Genomic DNA, 24,941 nt, shown 5'->3' with positions numbered 1-24,941 from the left:
CGCTCAATGTTGTACCACACGTCTGGTTTGAGATGGTGTAGTTTTTATTTTAAATCTTCATACTTTGACTGCAACATACGTTGGATAAAATCAAAAGTATTTAGACTTGAGTAAGTAGCATTGCAAAAAAAATATGACAGAATGGGGCAGATTTTCAACATATCGCCCGCGATGAAAACCGCCTGGTTCCATTTGGAATTATTGGTGTTTTCTGTAACGGGTGACGACTCGCAATGCCAGCCTCAACCCCCAAGGTGGTAAGTTGAAAATCCACCCCAATATTTCACTGCGAGGCCACTGGCTTAATGTGATTTGAGTAAATCAAATTCTGTTATTGTGCGACTCTTACCAGGATTTCGAGGATCATGGAGGAGAGAGGTGTGGGGGTGGTGGGCAACGGAGGCGGGATTCTGCACTTCCACCAGGAACCAAACACAATTTGACTTTACTAGACCTCTTCTAGCCCCAGGCTACTGTTGCCAGCTGGTTTGGATTAGGTAGGGAAGCTACCACTGCATCTTCTGCCCCGCTGAGGCAGATCGGACCCCGATGATGTAGTAAAAACAAGGGCCCAGAAATTTGGGTCTCCACGGGTGAGTACGCACGGGCTACTCACCCGTAAGCCCAATGGAAGTGCCAGTTTCCTGCATGCACTGCGCATGCGCGGGAAACCGGCACTTCCGTTCCCCTGAAAGAAGGGGTTCAGAGTTCGAACGCTTGAGCAGGATAGGCAGCGTGTGCGCATCGAACTTACATTTTTTATGCAGGTTTTCCCGGGAGGGTAAGTCTCCAGGAGTTACACATATAAAAAGCAATCATAAGGCCTGCTTTTTACAAGGTAAGTGGTGAATTAATTAAAATTAAAACTTTTTTCCACAGGTTTATTATTTTTAAATACTTTAAAGAAAGGTAAGTTTATTTTTAGCCCCGTTAGAAAATAAAATTATTTTTTTCAAAAATTTAAATTATTGTTTAAAAGAGTTATTTCATGTAATTTATAGTTTATTTAAAAAATGTGATTTAAAAAAAAATGTATTTGAAGATTTAGTGATGTTTTGGGGCCCGTAGTTTTTCTAAGTTTTGACAGCACTTCCTGTCAAACTTATGAATGGAGCATTCCCTGCTCCGAATGGCTCTCCATGGCCCACGTGATCCCAGGGGCCGCATCGAACTAACTGCACCCCTGGGATACGCAAGCACTGCGCGCCGGCAGTTGGAGCAGGCCCAGGATCGGAATCCCACGTGGGCCCACAGCTCAACAGCCGGCGCGGTAGTTAAGTGCAGGTCGGGGGCTTACGCCCGCGGGAAGCCCCCGACCCGAATTTCTGGGCCAATATGGTCCCGACAGCAGCATCCAAAGATGAGTTGATCTAAAATCCAAATTGCACAAGTTTTTCTTCACCCTGCTAAAAGTCAGGTGCGGAAATGCACGTGAGATTCTGCGGGACAATTGGAGCTTTCTAGACTGAGATGGAGAGATTTTTGTTCTGTAAGGATATCAAAGGATGAGGAGCAATGGCAGGAAAATGGAGTTGAGGGGCAGATCAGCCATGATCTGATAGAATGGCAGAACAGGCTTGAGGGCCTGAATGGCCCACTCCTGCTCCTAATGTCACAGCAATGTACTGTGTGCGGTCCGCGTTCCGACAGCACAGGTGCAAAGTGCGTCCCCCCTCTCCGGGCCTGATTTTTTGGGGGGGCAGGAGGGGGGGTGCAAGAAAATATTGGGAAATTTCAAATCATTTTTCCCTCAAAGTCGGGCAGAAATCAGATTCGCTCCTAACCCCCCCCAAAAAAATCCATGAATTTATCAGTGGAAGCCAACATTCCCGTTAAGCTGCAGGGTTGCGCAGAGGTCTGGAGGTCCTGCGCAGGCCGCTCACCGGCTTCTAAATGGGAAAAAAAACGTGGGTGCGTGGAAATTTGAATGGGCCGCGCAGCCGCTTAAAGGGGCCGGGCACCCAAAAAACAACATGTAGAGGGAACATTGGTGGAAACCATTAAAATTAGGGATGGTTGGGGAAGTTTTTTTTTGAAGAATGCAAACTCGTTTAACAGAGCAAGGTATGGTCAAAACTGAGCAGTCAACAAATGTCCGCTAGCTGTTAGCACGCTGGAGTTTTTGACAAACTGAATGGTGACGGTGTGGCATACCGATCACAGAACGGACACAATCCGCTTTCCGGTCTGTAGACTATAAATGAGGCATCATGCCTTTAAGAAGGATGACACCTTTAAGAAACTCGATCTGCAACATAGTTAAGCCCAGAGCGGGGGAGGGGCAGTCGAAGCTGTGCACTGATAAAAGAGAGTTGTACCTTGTGTAGTCTCTGACTCCAGTTTGTGTTCAGTATGCAGCCTCAACAATTAAACCTTTTCTGTTGAACCTCTCCGAGTTCAGTATTTTTTGCTAGGAGTACGTAGACTCCTACAACGGTACATATTTGAATAATCTTCAAAGCCCGGGGACGGGGGAGGGGGTGCGGCGGTGGGGGTTGAGCTAATCCGGCTCTGCCATGTAACTGTTACCACGTTCACGCGTACAGACAATGTTTCTGCCACAGTTCTGCCGAATTTATGACAGCGGAGTGGGGAGGGACCCCCGGGAAATTCCATCGCTTCCCCTGTCTTTTTTTTAAATTATTCATTCTCGGGATGTGGGCATCGCTGGCAAGGCCGGCATTTATTGCCCATCCCTAATTGCCCCTTGAGAAGGTGGTGGTGAGCCACCTTCTTGAACCGCTGCAGTCCGTGTGGTGAAGGTACTCCCGCAGTGCTGTTAGGGAGGCAGTTCCAGGATTTTGACCCAGCGACGATGAAGGAATGGCGATATATTGCCAAGTCAGGATGGTGTGTTACTTGGGGGGGAACTTGGAGGTGGTGGTGATCATTATATTATATTACATTATCTCATTATATTGTCTCATATTATCTTATTATATTATCTCCATTATACCATTTACTTAAAGGTCGTCAGTAAAATAGTTAGTTTTGGGTAGAAGTGTTGCAATGTTTTAAAACCTAAATGTTTATTGAACAAAGTGTCGAAGCTTTAGACTGGCGTGTCTCGTGTGTACCTCATTCACCCACAATATCAACCGACGCGTGTCTCCACTAATCGCGCACAAGCTGCAGATGGTGCAGTGGAGCAATCGCGAGAGGACCTTTGCTCAGGCCTGTACATCAGCTGATGGCGACACCGTCTCTCAGAGCGTTGTGTCGGAGAAGTTGTAACGGCTGCAATTCTGCTGGTGGCCCCCTTCTCGCTGAACACAGTGGCAGCTTCCCGTTTTTGCAGTGCTTTGGAAGTCACTGGGTCAAAGGATTTAAAACAAGTGCATGCAGTCAGATTTTCCAACAGCAAGTCCTGCTGCCTGGAATGCCTCAGGATGTACCAGCAGTGAGCCAATCATATAGCATACCACCAGCACGCTGTACTTCACAACACTGTAGTACCTGATCATTTCCATAGGGCATAGCCAGGACAAATAGTCACTTACATGTATCCCAGGGGCTGCTTCTAATTATTTTACCTATTGTTTTTTGCCTTAAGGAGTTGGCAGTGATAAAATAGCGGCTTGCGTTCCAAATCCCTCATAGTGGCTTTAACGGTTACTGTTTTGGCGAAGATTTCTAAAGCGACGCTCATTCACTACGATAGGGCTGCTGAGCAGGCCGTGCCTGAGAACCCAACATGTTCAGTTGTCCTTTTTACTGGAGGAGTCAGCTTGCTTATTTTAACTGGGCTTAAAATAGAGGAAATTCAGGAAATATTGTCCGTCCTGGAGCGGCAGCTGGGAGGCTTGGCCAGTTTTCATGGCCAGGCCTCATTTAACATGCGGCTGGCCGACACGCTGACCAAGACGGCCAGGAAGTCCGTGTGATGAGGTTGCCCGGCTATTAAAATCAAACGGCAGCGGGTCCCAGCGGTACGATCACCCGGAACAGGGTAAGTGCTCCGGGAGCGTAATCCCAGTTGGGGAGGGAGAGCGGGAGGGGGGAAGCCCAGAGCAGAGAAGGCTCAAGGTTTCCTTGTGGGTCCCGGAGGAAGGCTTTGTTTTTTTTTAAACCTACCTCGCTGGGCCTCTGACCTAGTATGTCGCCGGCTGCTGTTCCCGGCAGATTTGGCCTGGTGGGAAAGCCACCACTGCTCCTCACCAGCTCAGGCTTCATAAGAACATAAAAACATAAGAAATAGGAGCAGGAGTAGGCCACCATTCAATAAGATCATGGCTGATCTTTTACCTCAACTCCGCTTTCCTGCACTATCTCCATATCCCTTGATTCCCTTAATATCCAAAAATCTATCGCTCCCTGTCTTGAATATACTCAACGACTGAGCCGCCACAGCCCTCGGGGGTAGAGAATTCCAAAGATTCGCCATCCTCTGAGTGAAGAAATTCCGCCTCATCTCAGTCCTGAATGGCCAATCCCTTATTCTGAAACTGTGACCCCTGGTTCTAGACTCCCCAGCCAGGGGGAAACAGCCTCTCGGCATCTACTCTGTCAAGGCCTGTAAGAATTTTGTATGTTTCAATGGGATCACCTCTCTTTCTTCTAAACTCTAGAGAATATAGGCCTAGTCTACTCAATCTCTCCTCATAGGACAATCACCCCATCCCAGGAATCAGTCTGGTGAACCTGCGTTGCACTCCCTCTATGGCAAGTATATCCTTCCTTAGGTAAGGAGACCAAAACTGTCCACAATACTCCAGGTGTGGTCTCACCAGGGCCCTGTATAATTGCAGTAAGAGTGGCGATGACATCATGTAGTTGGCCAGATTGGGGTGGGAAAGGAGTGGGTAGCTTCCCCCGTTCCATTTTAACTGCCCCTCCTTCCTGTTTTCCACCAAGTGACAGAGGGTGGGGTGTGGGGGAGGGGGGGAGAGGAGGAGTTAAAATCAAGCCCTGCGTTCCTTTCCCCATCCCCCACTCCCACAAATACCAGGCGACAGATCACAAACCCAGCACATTTGTTGGGAAACGTCGCAAAACTGGTCTGACCACCCCTGGTCTGCAACTTCCAATCCTTTTGCAGGAGACTGCACAGAAACAAAAGGTGCATCTTTACTCTCAAACTGCGGCCTTGGCAACCGATGCTAGAACAATGGTTGCATTGGCACGCTTGCCGTTGTCCCCCCACTGAGCAAAATCTCGCTTTCTTCTCAGGCTTTCTTCTCTTGTGCTGTGTTCTTGTCCAGATATCATGAATTTTCAGATGTTTTAATACAACGGTTTGCCTGTACTCCTTAAGCTTCATCTGAAGCAAAATGACAGGAAAATAATTCCTTAAAAATGGGATTTAACTAGAATGTGGCTGGGGGGGTCATTGTGACTTTGTGCGATAGTGTGAAACAGGTGATGGCGAATCTTACAGCTCGTTTTACATCTCTCCCGCTTTTTATTTTCATTGACTTCATTGGCCCAGAAATTCGTGCCCCCGACCTACACTTACATAGCGCGCTGGCAGTTGAGGCCTGGGCCTGCGTGGATTTCCTCTCTGTGGCCCGCTCCAGCTCCCGGCGCGCTGTGCTTGCGTGACCCAGCGGCGTACTTAGTGCGATGCGTCGGCTGGGATCACGTGAGCACTGGGCAACCAATCGAAGGAGGGGAAAGTCCATTCATGAGTTTGACATAAGACCTGTCAAACTCATGAAAACTCCGGGCGCCCAAAACAGTACATAACCTTAAAATACATTTTTTTTAAACATCACACTATTTAAATCAACTATAAATAACACTAAATAACCATTTTAAACAATAATTTAAATTTTTGAAATAGATAATTTTATAAAAAATCGGAGCTAAAAATAATAAACCTGTGGAAAAATTGTTCTAATTTTAATTAATTGACCACTTACCTTTTAAAATGAAGTCCTTACGTCTGCTTTTTTAACGTGTAAAAAGTGGAGACCTTTACGCACGGGCAAACCTGTCAAAAAAAAAGGAAGTTCAACGCGCACGCGCTGCCTCATACGTCGCACGCGTTTCACCTCTTAACCCCTGCTTTCAGGGGACCGGAAGTGCCGTTTTCCCGCACATGCGCTGTGCATGCAAGAAACCGGCACTTCCATCGGGTCCACGCGTGGGTACCCCGTGCGTACTCACGCGTTGGGACCCGAATTACTGGGCCATTATTACCCCAGCTGTGTTTTTATCAAGGTGTCCATGACTCACATTGATGTTTAACTTGGTTAAGGTAGGGTCTCAATGGGTCAGTGTGTACACCCATTGGACCTCTTCCTCCCACTTCAGTTTGAATGCTTTGTGTGTACCCCATTCTCGAGACACTTTGTACATGGAAAGAATTCAATGTTGAATTTCCCTTGGTTTCAAATCCCTCCATGGCCTCCCACCTCCCCAATCTCTGTAACCTCCTCCGGCCCTACAACCCACCAAGACCGCCGCGCTCCTCCAATTCTGGCCTCTTGCGCATCCCCGATTTCCATCACTCCACCAGTGGTGGCCGCGCCTTCAGCTGCCGGGGCCCCAAGCTTGGAATTCCCTCCCTAAACCTCTCTGGCTTTCTCCTTCTCTCTCCTCATTTAAGATGTTCCTTAAAAGCTGCCTCTTTGACCAAGCTTTTGCTCACCTGCCCTAAGATGTCCTTATGTTTTGTTTGATAATCGCTCATGTGAAGCCCCTTGGGGTCGTTTTATTACGTTTAAAGCGCTATTTAAACGCAAGTTGTTGTTTCTGTGGTAAGATTCATCAGGTTGGGATGCTGAAAGATTCTTTCTCCTCGGTGTGTCTTCTGGCTTTAGCTCCGAAGCAGAATAGAAGGATTATGGATGCCTTTGTGTGTTGTTATTGAGATTAGCGCGTTTTACAGTTATGGAAGCTCTTTAATTTTTGCTGCTTGAATGATGAATGCTTAAGGCGTTTTCTCATCACATCGTACCAGACTTAACACACCTGACAAAACAGACAATGTTTCCGCGAAGACTGAAAGGCAAGTGAAAATGAAAAATACCATTTTGTTTATGAAGAAAATAATAAAGAAAAGGAACAAGCACAAAACGTATTGTTGTTCAAATTCCATTCTGTAATTGGAAACAAATGTTTAGCATTTGAAAGCCTGGAATTTTGGAGGAACAGTTATGCATGGAGCTTCTTTGTCAAGCAATGAATGAGCTATCTCTTAATACTGGCAATAAATTATAAAGCAGGACTGTGCCAAAACTGTCAATCAGTGCTAATTAAATTCTGCTTATTGATCGCAATTGCTGTACTGCCCTACTGTACTTTAAAGGTTAACTAAAAATATCTTGGATGGTGAGGGAAGACGAATATCTTGTTTTATTTTATATATAGGCGGCATTTGGAAAGTCCATTAAATCTGAATTTAAGCTTTATTAAGAAGCAGCAGATGGCAAATTCTCACCATCATGAAACGGCCTCCACCACATCAATTGCCTTTGCCCATCACCGGCTGAAACCCTCATCCCTGCCACTGCCATCTCAATACTGGGCTATTCCATCGCCCGCTCAGCTGGCCTCCCTTCCACCACTCTCCGTCAACTTCAGCTCATCCAAAACTCTGCAGCCTGTATCTGACCCTATGCCAAGTCCCACTCGCCCATCACGCCTGCCCTTGTTGCTGTGCATTGGCTTCCGCTCCCCCAACACCTCAAATTTAAAATTGTCGTGGAAGCACAATGTTGCCTCAAGCTGCGTAACTCAGGTAGGGAGTTTCAAATGAGCCGCACAGTCTTTTTTTCTGAGGAGCCTTCTTAATTCTAGCAAAAAAAACGAACAATCTGTAGATGGATCCACCAACGTAAAGGGTAGGTGGGACTCTTTAGCCTTGGTTGCAGCACACCTAGTGTAATGATCAGTAACGTGTCATTCTAGAATGGTACACTAGGTGGAGCTGTATGTTTAGTAGTGGGCTACCCACAAGGCAGTAGTCAAGATGGATGCCTGTACACTAGTCCACATGGCTAAATAAATGACTAGCTCAAGCTAGCTGTTCATAATGAAAACATTATTTATTTATGAACATAATAACATGGTACCAGGATTGGTAATATCTGCTGAATATTGTGAAACGCGACATGGAGAATTTGAAGCCACCAGAGGGTTTGAAACTCACGGGGAATGTCGACTGCAATTGGTGAACTTTCAAACAACAATTCGAACTCTACATTGCTGCCATCGGGTTCGGTACAAAGCCAGACGCAAGGAAAATAGCGTTACTGCTCACGGTTGCAGGCCCGCAGGCGATAGAGGTATTTAATACATTTCTACTTGATCAAGAGGAGGACAGAGAAAAAATGGACGATGTGCTAAAGAAGTTTGATACACATTGTTCTCCCAAAAAGAACGAGACCTATGAGAGGTACGTGTTCCGTTCACGGACACAGCAGCAAAATGAGACTTTTGATAGCTTTGTGACCGATCTGAAACTGAAAGCACAGACATGTAATTTCTCTGAACTGAAATCATCCATGATTTGTGACCAGATTGTGTTTGGTATTCATGATAAAAAGGTCAGGGAACGTTTGTTGAGAGAAACCGAACTAACATTGGAGGATGCTGTGAAAATATGCCATGCCAGTGAGCTAGCTCGGCAGCACGCAAAGACTTTCAGTGAAATTAATAATGATGCGACTGTAATGAGTGACTGTGCTGCTGTCGGTGCTGCGTCCTACAAGGGGAAGAAACGTGGGCAGAACAGATATGCAAAGCAATCGGAGGATGGAATTTTTAATTGTAAATGCTGTGGTTACCAGCACCAGTCAAGACAATGCCCAGCGTTTGGAAAAATGTGCACAAAATGTAATGGAAAGAACCACTTTGCCAAACAATGCCTATCAAAAGTAAAAACAAAGAAAGGGCAACAAGTCAATGTGATAGAGGACACTGATTTAAGTGAGACATTTTTTGTAGGAATGGTGTCATATGACAATATCGAAAAGGATACAGAAAATGTGCAGCCCTCAGGAATGGACAATGCTGAACATAAAGTTAATGCAGTAAAAGAGGACAAATGGATAATGTCACTGCAGGTAAATGGAGCATTAGTTACATTGAAACTAGACACTGGGGCAAAAGCAAACTTAATCAGTATGAGTGACATTAAAAATATGAAAGAAAAGCCCAAAATACAGAAAAAGTCAGTACTACTGAAGAACTATAATGGACAGAAAATAGATAGCTTAGGTGTATGCAGACTTAAAGTGACAGTCAAAGACAAAGTGCATCATCTCATGTTTTCTGTTGTGGCTGAAGGACTTGATTCACTACTAGGTGACAAAGCTTGTGAGGACTTAGAACTGGTCAAGAGAGTCTACCGTGTAAACTGTGCCATAAGCAGACCAGATGACTCGGTGGATTCTGTAGTGAGTAATTTCCAGGATGTGTTCAAAGGATTTGGAGTTCTACCATTCACTTACAAGATCCAGCTAAAGGAGGATGCTCAGCCAGTGGTACATGCTCCACGGAGAGTTCCAGCACCCCTGCGTGACCGGCTCAAGAAAGAACTGGACAGAATGACCACACTAGGAGTCATCAGGAAAGTCAAAGAGCCAACAGACTGGGTTAACTCCATGGTATGTGTAAAGAAAAAGAACAATGATCTAAGAGTATGCATGGATCCAAAGGACTTAAATGCAAACATAAAACGTGAACACTACCAGATTCCCAAGCGAGAAGAAATCACCAGTAAAATGTCAGGTGCCAGATACTTCACAAAGCTCAATGCCTCACAAGGATTTTGGCAACTAAAACTGGATGAAGAGAGCACCAAATACTGTACCTTCAACACACCATTTGGCAGGTATTGTTTCCTCAGAATGCCTTTCGGGATAATATCTGCATCTGAAATCTTTCATAGAGCGATGGAACACATAATTGAAGGTCTGGAAGGAGTTCGGGTCTATGTTGATGACATCATCATCTGGGGCTCCACATTGAAAGAACACAATGAGAGACTGACTAAAGTGCTACAGAGCATACGCCGGAATGGACTGAAGCTCAACAAAGCCAAGTGTCAGTTTGGCGTCCAGGAAGTCACTTTCCTAGGAGATAATCTATCTGGTAAAGGAATAGAGCCAGATATGGAAAAAGTAAACGCCATACTCAACATGCCCCGACCCACTGACAAAAAAGGAGTGCTACGCATCATGGGGATGATAAACTTCATTGGAAAGTTAATTCCTAACTTGTCAGCCAAGACAGCCTGTCTGCGAGACCTGCTACATAAAACAAATGAGTTTGCATGGACAGAAAGACATGAACAAGAGTGGATGAACCTCAAAACAGTGCTGACAACCACACCTGTACTCACCTTCTTTGACCCAACAAAGAGAATCAAAGTGTCAACGGATGCATCAAAAGATGGCCTAGGCGCGGTCTTGCTACAAGCAGAGGGTGAAGATTGGAAGCCTGTTGCCTATGCCTCCAGGTCTATGACTGACTCTGAGTGTCGATATGCCCAGATTGAAAAGGAATGTCTAGGCTTGGTAGTTGGACTAGAAAAGTTCCATGGCTACATATATGGACTTCCCACCTTCACAGTTGAGACAGACCACAGCCCACTGGTTGCCATCAGAAAAAAAAACCTGAATGAGATGTCTCCAAGGATTCAACGACTCATGATGAAGCTGCAAAGATATGACTTTGAACTGATCTACACACCAGGCAAACACATAGTGTTAGCAGATGCACTATCCCGAGCACCCACAATGAGTCATATGAGCTCTACTGAGGAAGACGTGGATGTTCATGTGAGTATGGTCACTGCTGCGCTGCCCGTGTCAGACACAAAATCAAAGCAAATAGCAGAAGAAACAGTAAAAGATACAGTGTTACAAACAGTAATAGAGAACATTCATCATGGTTGGCCAAAAGGTTCCTGTCCAAAGTACTATCACATCAGGTCAGAATTGAGTGTCGCAAGTGGACTAGTACTAAAACAGAACAGAATAGTCATTCCACCGGCTCTACATAGAGACATGCTCAAAAGGATTCATGAGGGACACCTCGGAATTGAAAAATGCTAAAGGAGAGCAAGAGACACTGTTTATTGGCCTGGCATAAATAAGGACATTGAGAACATGATGGGCAAATGTGAGACATGCCAGAAACACCAAAACAAACAAGGAAAGGAACCAATGATAGTAGCTGACTTACCAACAACACCATGGCAAAAGGTTGGTATGGACCTCTTTCATTTGAATGGTAAAGACTATCTAATAGTGATTGACTACTATTCTAACTATCCTGAGATGGTGCTGCTCTCAAGCACATCAGCAAGCAGTGTCATAATGCATGTTAAATCCATCTTCGCCAGACATGGAATTCCCAGGATTGCCGTTAGCGACAATGGTCCGTGCTTCAACTGTAAGGAGTGGCAACAGTTTGCAGCACATTATGACTTTCAACACATCACATCCAGTCCTCTGTATGCTCAGTCGAATGGTAAGGCAGAGAAAGGTGTTCAAGTTCTCAAACAGCTACTGAAGAAAGCAACAGAAAGCAATTCTGATCCTTATCTCACCCTGCTGAGCTACCGAGCCTCCCCTTTAGACTGTGGTTCTTCACCTGCTGAGCTCCTAATGGGTCGCAAGTTGCGCACCATGCTACCCTGCTGTGCAAAAGAAAAGCAGAGTAAGGAACTGAGACAGGGACTTCAACTGTTAAAGCTGAAACAGAAATCACACTATGACAAGTCATCGAAAACTCTGAAACCATTGACAAGGGACGATGTTGTCAGGATTGAGGATCCAGATGCATGGAACAGGAAAGCTACAGTTCTTGAGGAAGTAGGACCAAGGTCATACACTGTTAGAACTGAGGAAGGACAGATTTTCAGGAGGAACCGCCGTTCCCTCCTGAAAACACAAGAAACTATCCAAGAGCAAATCGATGACAATGCCGCAACTGAATCTTGTCACTCACCACCAGAACAATCTAACACAAACACACACACAGGCTCTCATGAAAACACATCAGACTTACCTGTGCTGAGAAGATCCACACATGAAGTAAAAAAGCCTGATAGACTTAATCTTTGAGTACCAAGAAAACTATAATAAAAGAACGAAAAGCTTAGAGTTCATAAAGTAAAGCTTTGAAAATGTGTTGACTGTTGTGAAGATGTTTATGTCATTATGATTGATTGATACTGATTGATATTGATTGTGTTTAACCTCTAAGGAAGGGGGATGTAATGATCAGTAACATGTCATTCTAGAATGGTACACTAGGTGGAGCTGTATGTTTAGTAGTGGGCTACCCACAAGGCAGTAGTCAAGATGGATGCCTGTACACTAGTCCACATGGCTGAATAAATGACTAACTCAAGCTAGCTGTTCATAATGAAAACGTCTATTTATTTATGAACATAACACCTAGGAGAAGCTGCTCCGACGATTAAAAACGGCGAGGAAGGCAATGGGAAACCACCTCAGCTACTCTTCTTTCGTAAGTGGCTCAAGGATTTCAAGGACTTGACTTGGAACCTGCCCTAGAGCAGAACACATTGTACGGATGGGCAGAGGCACTGTTGGGCTCTTGTTGGATGTGGTTCTCGATGGCTTTCAAACCAAGAAATCATTTGAAGCAATGTAAATGAACAGTCTGCTCGATGCACGTTGTAGCTGCTGTGGCAGTTAGTTTCTCATCTCTGACAAAGCGTTTGACAGTAAGCAGTGGCATCTCTGCTGAGCATCAGTGTCAACACATCAGCTCCCACGAGTGCCCGATGGTGCAGTCCTGCTGTGGAATTGCAGTCAATGTCACCTAGATGCCACCACCACTGGGAATAACTTGGATTCGAACAGACATGTTTGCCCAAAATGGCTGCCAGGGGGACGCAATAAAGTGGAATATTAAGAATTACAAAAAGGAACAGCTTCAGAGGGGCGAACACTTTAAAGCAGCTTGGAATGTGCAGATCGCAATGAAAGTGTGAGTTCCTCAATCTTGGCGCTGAGGCAACTTTTAAATTTACAATGTCAGTGACGTAAGAAAACTACTTGGCACTTGGTCTGAATAGTAAACAAGGCTTTAATCAACTGTTTTTCAACATGGAGATCTGGTTGTGTCCTTCACTAGTTCCTGTTAAAGAATGCCCTGAGCAAGCTGGGCCCTTGCCCGAGTATTTATACTCTCCCTGGACAGCGCCACCAGCAGACCGCCCAGTATCATTTCATAAGTCATTTCCACATGAATGACAAGATTCATGTCAGTCAGTAAAGGGCTTGGCGCCATTTACGTCGCAGAATTACTGGCTACTCACTCTGCTGTTAAGAAGGTGTGAAGTTAAAAGCCCATGGGATCCAGGGCAAAGTGTCAAGTTGGATTCAAAACTAGCTCGGAGGCAGGAAGCAGAGGGTAATGGTTGATGGGTGTGTTTGTGACTGGAAGGCTGTTTCCAGTGGGATTCCGCAGGGCTCAGTACTAGGGCCCTTGCTTTTTGTGGTATATATCAATGATCTAGACTTGAATATAGGGGGTATGATTAAAAAGTTTGCAGATGATACTAAAATCAGCTGTGTGGTTGATACTGAAGAAGGAAGCTGTAGACTGCAGGAAGATATCAATAAATTGGTCAGGTGGGCAGAACAATGGCAAATGGAATTCAATCCGGAGAAGTGTGAGGTAATGCATTTGGGGAGGGCTAACAAGGAAAGGGAATACACATTAAATGGTAGGACACTGAGTAGTGTAGAGGAACAAAGGGACCTGGAGTGCATGTCCACAGATCCCTGAAGGTAGCAGGCCAGGTAGATAAGGTGGTTAAGAGGGCATACGGAATGCTTGCCTTTATTAGCTGTGGCATAGAATACAAGAGCAGGGGGGTTATGCTTCAACTGTATAAAACACTGGTTAGGCCTCAGCTAGAGTACTGCGTGCAGTTCTGGTCACCAGATTACAGTAAAGATGTGATTGCACTAGAGAGGGTACAGAGGAGATTTACAAGGATGTTGCCGGGAGTAGAGAATCTTAGCTATGAGGAAAGACTAGATAGGCTGGGTCTGTTTTCCTAGGAACAGAGGAGGCTGAGGGGAGACCTTATTGAGGTGTATAAAATTATGAGGGGCCTAGATAAAGTGGATAGAAAGGACCTATTTCCCTTAGCAGAGGGGTCAAAAACCAGGGGGCACAGATTTAAAGTAATTGGTGGAAGGTTTAGAGGGGATTTGAGGGGAAATTTCTTCACCCAGAGGGTTGTGGGGGTCTGGAACTCACTGCCTGAAAGGGCGGTAGAGGCAGGAACCCTAACCACATTTAAAAAGTATTTGGATGTGCACTTGGGATGCTGTAACCTGCAGGGCTACGGACCAAGAGCTGGGATGTGGGATTAGGCTGGATAGCTCTTTGTTGGCTGGCACAGACACGATGGGTTGAAATGGCCTCCTTCCGTGCTGTAACTTTCTATGATTCTATGGTTCTATGAGCTCTGAACAGGAATGTGACTCCTCGGCCTCCTGGATTGCTGCTGTGTTTTCTCCTGATTGCAGAGGGCCAGTGGGACTGTTCTGCGCGGCCTGTTTCTTTTAATGTGCGTTCCCTTTAAATTTCTGCGCCTGTGCGGCATTCACAGTGTAAAAGCCGGTGAGCGGCCTGTGCAGGACCTTTCCCATTATTGCGCGGCTGCGCAGCTTAGAGTGAACATTTTTCCTCTCTCTGTAAGCTCCTCCAGCCCTACAACCCTCCGAGATCTCTGCGCTCCTCCAATTCTGACCTATTGTGCATCCCCGATTTTCATCGCTCCATCATTGGCGGCCGTACATTCAGTTGTCTAGGCCTTAAGCTCTGAAATTCCCTCTCTAAACCTCTTTCCTCCTTCAAGACGCTCCTTAAAACCTACCTCTTTGTTCTGTCCTAATATCTCCTTATGTGACTCGGTGTCAACTTTTGTCTGATAATCGCTTCCGTGAACCGCCTTGGGACGTTTTACGAGGTTAAAGGCGCTATAGAAATGCAAGTTGTTGAGTATAAAATAGAATGACTGTGCCGGGGATAACCTACACTTTGAGGGCCTCTGGTTAAACTGCAGCCAGTACACTGGAGTGTCGGCCTAGCTTTATGTGCCCAAGTCCCTGGAGTGGGACTTAAACCCACAGCCTTCAGACTCAAAGGCGAGTGTGCTACCCACTGAGCCACAGCTGATTCTCGGAATAAAATAAATTCTTACTTGCCTTTCTTTGGCCACTGAAAAAGTTGGCGTTTGAGTTTGAAAACAAGCCCTTTAACAGGAGTTAGACCCACTAATTTGCACAGTTAAGGGGACCCAATGCCTGTTTTAGGCATTCGCCTAATAAAAGGGACCCCACCAATTTAGCAGTGGGAGCAACACCTGCAGAGATTTGGCGCAGACCATCCCATCGCTAAATTGGAATGCTTTGCACCCAATGTTCCCATTAAGCTGCGTGGTCACGCAGCCGCACAACGCTCTGGAGGTCCCGCGCAGGCCACTTGCCAGCTTCACAATGGAAAAACCGGGCCCACGCAAAAATTTGAACGGGCCGCGCAACCCGTTAAAGGAGCCGCGCAAACCCCCCCAAAAAAATTAGAGGGAACATCGGCCGCAATGCATACCGATTTCTACACTGCTGTTTTATTTGAGCTTTGTACTGTAGGTGGTGAGTGCCACTCCGTGACCCTGTCGCAACCACATTGCGGTTCTTAATCCTTCGGTGTCGATGGCATCGGGTGGCAAATTCACTGGTCGACGCCATGCACATATGTCAGCCAAAATTATGTGAATCAAGTGAAACAGTCCCAGAATTGTGATAATTGTATGGGAGCGGTTACAAGCCAGGAAGATCACCGTCAGGTTCAACAGATGATTATAAGCTGTTTGAATTTCACTCTCATGGTTTATAATGTTCTCCAATGTTATTACCGTTGTGCAATCTTTTCTGGGTAGCTATTTTGCTATTTCTGTCTGGGAGGCGGTTACTGTTATAATAGCTAACCGTCTACCACGTCCTCACTATTATCTTTTAAAGTGCTCTGATCCAGCTTAGTATTTCCCTGTCTGATGTAGACAGAAACATCAATTCCATACGTGCCCACAGATATCTTGGTCGTCTTTCTGATGGTTTAAGACTGCATCATGAACATTTGCATGGTCCGCTGAATTCTAGGATAAGCGAGACTGTCAGTCTTCTCATTTTTTTTTGTACGAACCAGCTGCTACTATTTCAGGGTTTTACACAACAGTCTTCTCTCTCTCAGTGCCTAACAGAAGGGCCCGTAAGCAGACATCCTTCCTTCCGTCCAGTCGACAAGCTGTACCGTTCTGGTGAAAGGTAATCGACCTGAAACGTTAACTCTGTTTCTCTCTCCACAGATGCTGCCTGGCCTGCCGAGTATTTCCCGCATTTTCTGTTTTTTATTTCAGATTTCCAGCGTCCGCAGTATTTTTTTGCTTTTGTACCTTTTCTACACTCTGTTCTCTTAAAGGTGTGTATCTTAGGGTTAACAGTACAATAACCATCACGCGGGGCTTAATGTGTCGGATAACATTGCAGATTCTGCAGAAGCTGGGGTTGTTCTCCTTAGAGCAGAGAAGGTTGAGAGGAGATTTGATAGAAGTGTTCAAAATCATGAGGGGTCTGGACAGAGTAGAGAGAGAGAAACTGTTCCCACTGGCGGAAGGGTCGAGAACCAGAGGACACAGATTTAAGGTGATTGGCAAAAGAACCAAAGGTGACATGAGGAAAAACTTTTTTACGCAGCGAGTGGTTAGGATCTGAAAGGGTGGTGGAAGCAGACTCAATCATGGCTTTCAAAAGGGAATTCGATAAGTACCTGAAGGAAAAAAATTTGCAGGGCTACGGGGAAAGAGCGGGGGAGTGGGACTAGCTGAAGTGCTCTTGCAGAGAGCTGGCACGGGCTCGACAGGCCGAATGGCCTCCTACTGTGCTTTAACCATTCTATGATTCTATGATTGGCACTGCCGGCGGCAGACTTTTGACTGATGAGAGCACACAAGGAGGCCACTTATTCTCCAGGCCTGGTTGGCACCCATGTGGCCAGGGATTAAAAGCGAGCCATGGTCCGAATGATGTCACCGGCAATGTTCTCTTTAAGCTGCACGGCCGCACCGCCCTCTTGAACCCCCGCGCAGCCATTGAGCCGGCTTTTACATTGAAAAAACACGCATGTGCAGAATTTTGAATGGGCCGCGCAGCTCTTTACAGGGGGCACACGGTCCGCCCCCCCCAACCCCCGCAAAAAATTACAGGGAACATTGGCCACTGGACCGCGACTTGTACATTTTGAACGTGGACCTCACTTTGCACGCTGGCTGAAACCTGCTTGACAAAATAGCGTGGGGCGCGAGTGCGGAGTGTACAAGGTGAGTACTACGCTACCACCATTTGAACCCCATCATACACCTGTTCTCATCAGGCATGGTGTGGGCAATGGGGGATTAAAATCGGGGCTTACAACTCTCAGACATAAAATAGCACTGGCACCGGCTACGATCAAGGCAACCCAATTTTGCACAGGGAGCCTCGTACAGACGTTAGGCCCCTTATTTGCATATCCAAAGGGCCCAACTCTTGTTTCAGACGCGGGCCCTGGATGCCTATTTTGTGACCCATGGCAGGTGGAGCACTTCCAGCTCATAATGAGCGCACACTTCCTGCCCACCGTATCGGAGGCTTCGACGCCCGTTAAGCGCCCAAAAAACGGGCACGGGGGGGGCCAATCGAACTTTTCGTGTATGTGAAGGATTCTTTGCTGATGACTTCTGCAGGTAGAAGTGAGATTACGAAGGTAAAATTTGACCTGGGTGAAAGAGTCAACAGAGGGGTTTATGGTGAAGTGAATTTAAATATAATTTTGTTGCCGACACAGTTGTTGCAAATCCTTGTTAAAATTGGATGAAGTGCTTCCAGGAGAGTACATTCGTATATTAAGATGGTTGACATGGATACTTTGGGAGCTGTGGATTCTCAAGGTTCAAGGCAATCCATTTGGTTTTGGTCCCAGTAGGTGGAGCGTGGAGGCACAATAGGACCCACTGACATTAACTGGTGGTCCTGTTTGGGAAGGTGGGGAAATGGTCCTCGGCTGGCTTCTGTTGCGGGATTACTGTTAACTTGCTTTGCCCTCCTGTTTTTGTCTTCAGTCTCCTTCCGCAAGGTGATTTACAGGCACATGCTATCCTGTTTAGTGTCAATAGATGACACAGACACACAATACAAAGTTGTTTCACAGTGGAGTATTATTGTTGTTTATATTTATTCGTTCCTGGGATGTGGGCGTCGCTGGCAAGGCCAGCATTTATTGCCCATCCCTAATTGCCCTTGAGAAGGTGGTGGTGAGCCGCCTTCTTGAACCACTGCAGTCCATGCGGTGAAGGTGCTCCCACAGTGCTGTTAGGGAGTTCCAGGATTTTGACCCAGCGATGATGAAGGAATGGCGATATACTTCCAAGTGAGGATGATGTGTGACTTGAAGGTGAACTTGGAGGTGGTGGTGTTCCCATGCGCCTGCTGCCCTTTTCCTTCTAGGTGGTAGAGGTCGCGGGTTTGGGAGGTGCTGCCGAAGAAGTCTTGCGAGTTGCTGCAGTGCATCTTGTAGATGGTACACACTGCAGCCACGGTGCGCCAGTGGTGGAGGGAGTGAATGTTTAAGGTGGTGGATGGGGTGCCAATCAAGCGGGCTGCTTTGTCCTGGATGGTGTTGAGCTTCTTGAGTGTTGTTGGAGCTGCACTCATCCAGGCAAGTGGAGAGTATTCCATCACACTCCTTACTTGTGCCTTGTAGATGGTGGAAAGGCTTTGGGGAGTCAGGAGGTGAGACACTTGCCACAGAATACCCAGCCTCTGACATGCTCTTGTAGCCACATTATTTAAGTGGCTGGTCCAGTTAAGTTTCTGGTCAATGGTGACCCTCAGGATGTTGATGGTGGGGGATTTGGTGATGGTAATACCGTTGAATGTCAAGGAGCGGTAGTTAGACTCTCGCTTGTTGGAGATAGTCCTTGCCTGGCACTTATGTGACACGAATGTCACCTGCCACTTATCAGCCCAAGCCTGAATGTCATCCAGGTCTTGCTGCATTCGGGCATGGACTGCTTCATTATCTGAGGAGTTGCGAATGGAACTGAATACTGTGCAGTCATCAGCGAACAACCCCATATGATGGAGGGAAGGTAATTAATGAAGCAGCTGAAGATGGTTGGGTCCAGGACACTGCCCTGAGGAAGTCTTGCAGTGATGTCCAGGGGCTGAGATGATTGACCTCCAACAATTACAACCATCTTCCTTTGTGCTATGTATGACTCCAGCCAGTGGAGAGTTTTCCCCCTGATTCCCATTGACGTCAATTTTACTAGGGCTCCTTGATGCCACACATGTTGGAGCATCACAATAAAAGTAACACATCCACATAGTACTAAAGTTGGCTATAGATCATGTACATCTAGTATTAGCATTAAGTACTCTTCAGGTTAGATATGCCACAAGTAAAGCTCCCTCTACTCTGTTCCAACAACCTGCCTTTGCTCCAAACTCGAAAGAGCATCTCTTAATTTTTCCATCGCTCACACCAGCCATACTTGCGGCCCCTGTGATAATTTAGTGTCAAGTTTGAGCCTACCAGATATTACGATCATTTCACAGAGAATCCTTACAGATCCAGCAAAGAAAGCAGGTCTATTCTATATCTAGTCTATATTCTATTCTATTCCTCTTTCATCCCTATCCTATCCTTTAATTCCTATTCTCTCCTATCCTCTCCTCTGCTCTGCTCTCCTCTCTGATCCTACTAATAAAAGTTTAGTGACTCATATTTTCACTCGATGGAAAACAGCAATTTTAGATTTTGCTAACCTAATGCCAAGTGCATATAAATATACACTGACGGCTCAGAGAAATAGTAACATGCTTGGCTCCTCAGTGAAGCACTTCACTTGTTAATCGCTGCAATGTTATGCATTCTGCATTCTGCATTATATGGGAATGGTAGTAATCCAGAGGCCTGGACTAATGATCCGGCGACATGAGTTCAAATCCCACCACGGCAGCTGGGGAATTTAAATTCAGTTAATTAAATAAATCTGGAATAAAAAGCTAGTGTCAGTAATGGTGTCCATGAAACTTCCGGATTGTCGTAAAACTCTATCTGGTTCAGTAATGTCCTTTAGGGAAGGAAATCTGCCGTCCTTACCCGGTCTGGCCTGTATGTGACTCCAGACCCACAACCATCTTCCTTTGTGCTAGGTATGACTCCAGCCAGTGGAGAGTTTTCCCCCTGATTCCCATTGACATCAATTTTACTAGGGCTCCTTGATGCCACACATGTTGGAGCATCACGATAAAAGTAACACTCATCCACATAGTACTATGTGGTTGACTCTTAACTGCCCTCTGAAATGGCCCAGCAAGCCACTCAGTTGTACCAAAACCGTGACATCGCCACACGGACTGCAGCTGTTCAAGAAGTTGGCTCACCACCACCTTCTCAAGGGCAAACACAGGGGGTGGGGGGGGTGGATGGGCAATAAGTGACCACCTTACCAGCGATGCCCACATCCCCCAAACGGATAAAAAAAAAAAAAAATTTTCAGAAGATCTTCAAGGAGACAACAGGGAGTTTAATTTCACCCATGTATTCAGGTTAATGACTTGTGTTAAAACGATGCGCATAGGAATCTTACACAATCACATTAACCAGCGGACTACCTGAGAGAATGAAACCTTTGGCTCGAAGCATAATCTTGGCCTTAGCATAGTCCATATTTGAATTTGGATTACCATGAGAGCAATCTATAAATTAGCAGGTAAGCAGCGAAGTGCTGATGAAAACTTGCATAATTGTTCGCATACGTTCTTCAACCCGAAAAAACCCTGTTATTTCCACTTCCCCCTCCCCAGCTCATTGTTCAGCTCTTAGCTTTCATACGCAGCATTCTGATAACACTAACGAGCAGGCGGCAAAATTAATAGCTGAATTTCACCATCCATGGAACGTTTTTAATTTGAACTATTTATCACTACATAAACCCTTGACACTTTCAGAAAATAAGCAAGATTTTTAATGAAATTATGTCAGAAGAATTTTATGATATTTAATGAAACCATTCCTGTGGCATATAGATGTGAACATATATATTAATTACCAGTTAATTAATCCCCATTCTACCATAACCAGGCGCTAAATAATCATGGTGAGGCGACCTTGGAATATATGAGGAATAGGATATGAGCATTGTCAGTAAGGTTACCATAGTAACCAGCCCTTACACAGTTTAAGGATGAATGTGTAAACATAGCCTATAAATGGTGGTTTGTTTACATTTAAGCCTTGATTGGTGATCTAAAGTGGCCTCTTTTTCACATGTGGAAGATAATTGAAATTCAAATGACTTATCCATGTTATCATCCTGCTCTGTCATCACCCCCGGCCTCGCTGGCATACATTGGCTCTCGGTCCTTCACTGCCTTAGGTTTAAAAATTCAAATCCTTCGCATAGAAATTCCGTAGAGACCAGCAGCCGCCCCCCCGCCGACCCCACCGCGCCCCCGAGAAACGGTCTCAATGGCTAAAAATGGCCAAGTAATGGTGGGAGACTGGGAGAACCCCATGAAATTTCAGGGCCCTTGTGTTTAAATCCTTCCATGGCATCGCCCCTCTTTATCTCTGTAATCTTCTCCAGCGCTACAACTCTCTGACAAGCTCTCTTTTCCTCTGTCCACAACTCCTGTGCACCCTCCCCTCGTCCCGCCATTGGCGGCCATGCATTTGGCGCCCCCTCCACCCCCACCCCCCCCCCCCCCACCCCAGCCCCATGCTTCGGAAAAGCTTCTCCGCCTCTCTCTCCTCCTTTACAACCCTGCTTTAAAACCACTTCTTTGACCAAACTTTTGGTCACTTCTCCTACCATCTCCTCCTTTGGTTCAGCAGCCATATTTTTCCTTAAACCTCTGTAAAGTACCTTTGATGTTCTTCTATGCTGAAGCACTATATAAATGCATGTTGTAATTAGGATGGACCAGCTCACTACCAGTAGGGGTAGTGAGTAATATGGGTCAAATGTTAAAAGTTAAAACTGTGAATCCACTTTAGTCTCTGACAAACGTACTAACTTACTCTCTTCCGATTAGGCACTTTACAGCCTTCCGGACTCAATATCGAGTTCAACAATTTCAGATCATAACCTTGGCCCCCATTACATTTTTACTTATTTTTTATCCCCACCTTTGTTTTGGCCCTTCCCCCCCCCCACCTTTTTTTCTCTCTCCTACATGGCAGCTGTCTCTCATTCTGCCAGAACATTTCACACCTAATCTAGAGCCATCTTTTGTCTCCACTCGTCCTATCACCATCTTGTCTCATTTTGAATACCTCTTAATGTCTCTTCACTTCTCTTTTGTTCTCTCCCAGCCTGGCCTTTCAATCTATTTCATTTCCTGTGCCTTTCCAGTCTGGACAAAGGGTTTGACTCGAAACATGGACTCTATTTTCTCTCCACGGATGTTGCCTGGCCTGCTGAGTTTTTCCAGCATTTTCTGTTGTTGTTATGCTAACTTACTATATTGAGGAGCAACTGAAATGTAGTTATTGCTTTTAAAGAATATCAGTTAGGAACATAAGGACATAGGAACAGGTGCAGGCCATTCAACCCTCGAGCCTTTTCCACCATTTAATTAGACTATGGTCGATCTGCACCTTAACCCTATTTAGCCGCCTTTGTTCCACATGCCTTGATACTCTTACCCAACAAAGCTCTTCTCATTCTAAGTCTTGAAAGCTTCAATTTACCCAGCAATCACAGCACTTTAGGGGGCATAGTTTCAGAATAAGGGGTTGCCCATTTAAAACTGAGATGAGGAGGAATTTCTGAAGGGATAATTACTAGTCCTAGCCCCTTTAGGACTACACCGGATCAGGCGTATTCCTCAGAAGTTCGCTTTCAACTAAAGTTTGAGGTAGCCGAATCCTAAAGACGCTTAATTGGGTCTAAAGGTCTGGACTATCTCTCCCTGAAGGAAAGGAACAACCTGAAAATGTTACCGTCCTCCAGATAGCACGTTTAATAAGTTTAGCTAGACTGTAACGTTCCGGATATTATGGGGGTCCAGAAAACTCCCCCAGAATTCTGCAACTCCTCACCAAAGAGTGTACAGAAATTGAGTTCATGAGTTTGATACAGAAGTGTTATGTGAGACAATTCTAAAAATATATAGATTTATTAAAGAACCGACATGCAGTTTACAGTTGGTGAGTCAATCGCAACATTAACAGTTCCAAAAAGAGAAAGCTTACAATTCTATTATCAGAGAACGTTACTCTCAAATCTTAACTTTGCTACAGTTTTACAGTTCTTAAAGTTCTATTCGGGATATCCACCAAAATCAAATACCTTTGATCCCTGAGGTACAAAGAGTTGGAGACTTGCAGAGCCGCCTCTGAAGCTGAGAATCGCTTTGCCCCTTTAAAGCGAGTCTACTATCCCATTTGAGAGTTCAATATTTATACCCTTTTCCAGTGGTATTCCCTTTAAGGTTTTCTGCTGATGTAAGCTAACTATTTCTAGTCATTTTTCTGCTGACCCCTGCAATTCTTACAATCACCTCAGCTGGTAGCATTACAGAATCATGTCTCCTCTCTAGGTGTTCTAACTTTGCCATAAAAAATGGTGTAACGGCAGGTGCATTTTACTTGATGTCATTTTTACGAAGGCAGATGTTTCTTAATTTTATGTGCTTCTTTACGAAGTGTAAATTAGAAATCCTTGTACAGGGTGAACCATTGTCTCATTCCAAAAGGTTCAGCCTACCAGAGCCTTTAACCTTCTGTTTCAATAAGGTTATTGATTCAGTGTCAGCAACTATCTTATCTCTACAACCAGAATGCTTTCACAGCTTTTTCATCGTTAGGTTTCTAGATTTCCAGACCAAGTTTGTCATGTTTTAATAAGACCAGAATTCTTTCATAGAATGGTGTATTTTTCTGAATAGGTTATATGGCTTATTCCTTCACATTTCTTCTCTGAGGGTTGTCAATCTGTGGAATTCTCTGCCCCAGAGAGCTGTGGAGGCTGGGTCATTGAATATATTCAAGGTGGAGATAGACAGATTTTTGAACAATAAGGGAGTGATGGGTTATGGGGAGCGGGCAGGGGAATGGAGCTGAGCCCAAGACCAGATCAGCCATGATCTCATTAAATGGCGGAGCAGGCTCGAGGGGCCAAATGGCCTACACCTGCTCCTATTTCTTATGTTCTTATGAGAGAGTTCCAGATTTCTGCTACTCTCTGTGTGAAGGACTGCTTCCTGATTTCACAGCTGAACGGTCTGGTTCTAATTTTAGGATTATGTCCCTTTGTTCTGAATTTCCCCACCAGAGGAAATAGTTTCTCCTTATCTACTCTATCGAATGCTTTTACCATTGTAAACAGCCCAATTAGATCAACCCTTAATCTTCTGTACTTAAATTATTTCCTTCAATAAGCCTCTAAGAAGTCCAATGACACTAATGTTCTTGCTAATGTTTCCTAAATCCACTATACTGATATTCGTTTAACTTAGAAATACAGCAGCCGAACACTTGGAACATTTCATATATCACATTGTCCCAAGCTCAAAATACTTTGGAGATGAGGCAGAAAGATTAGATTACCTGTGACATATTAAATAATCACCGATATACAAGTAAACCTTACATAGTACATTATTTTCTCAGCCTGGAAAATGGATGATATGTTTAAATAAAACTGCAATATTGAATGCATGTTCTGATTTTTTTAATGATTATATATGGATCTACTTGAAACTATACTTTCTTTGGATGTAATGTGTCCTGTTTCAAGTGCGGTCATTGGATGAGTCTATAGTTAATGTGGACAACCTATTTGATCCTGAGCTGAGCTTCTGTCCTCATATCCTCTGCATCACAAAGACCATCGACTTTCACCTCAGTAATATCACCCGTCTCTGCCCTACATCAACCCGTCTGCAGCT

General features: G+C 45.1%; 1 protein-coding gene across 1 annotated transcript in view; it reads left to right on the top strand.

Annotated features, from left to right (window-relative positions):
• LOC147122548 (glutamate receptor ionotropic, delta-2-like) overlaps positions 1-24,941 on the top strand; it is a 1,303,876-nt gene that overhangs the window by 229,401 nt on the left and 1,049,534 nt on the right.

The sequence above is a fragment of the Somniosus microcephalus genome, chromosome 2 (assembly GCF_052327205.1).
Source record: "Somniosus microcephalus isolate GS21.2 chromosome 2, FLI_Smic_1.0, whole genome shotgun sequence".
In the NCBI taxonomy this organism is placed as follows: Eukaryota; Metazoa; Chordata; class Chondrichthyes; order Squaliformes; family Somniosidae; genus Somniosus; species Somniosus microcephalus.
This window is presented reverse-complemented; position numbering and strand designations above follow the sequence as displayed.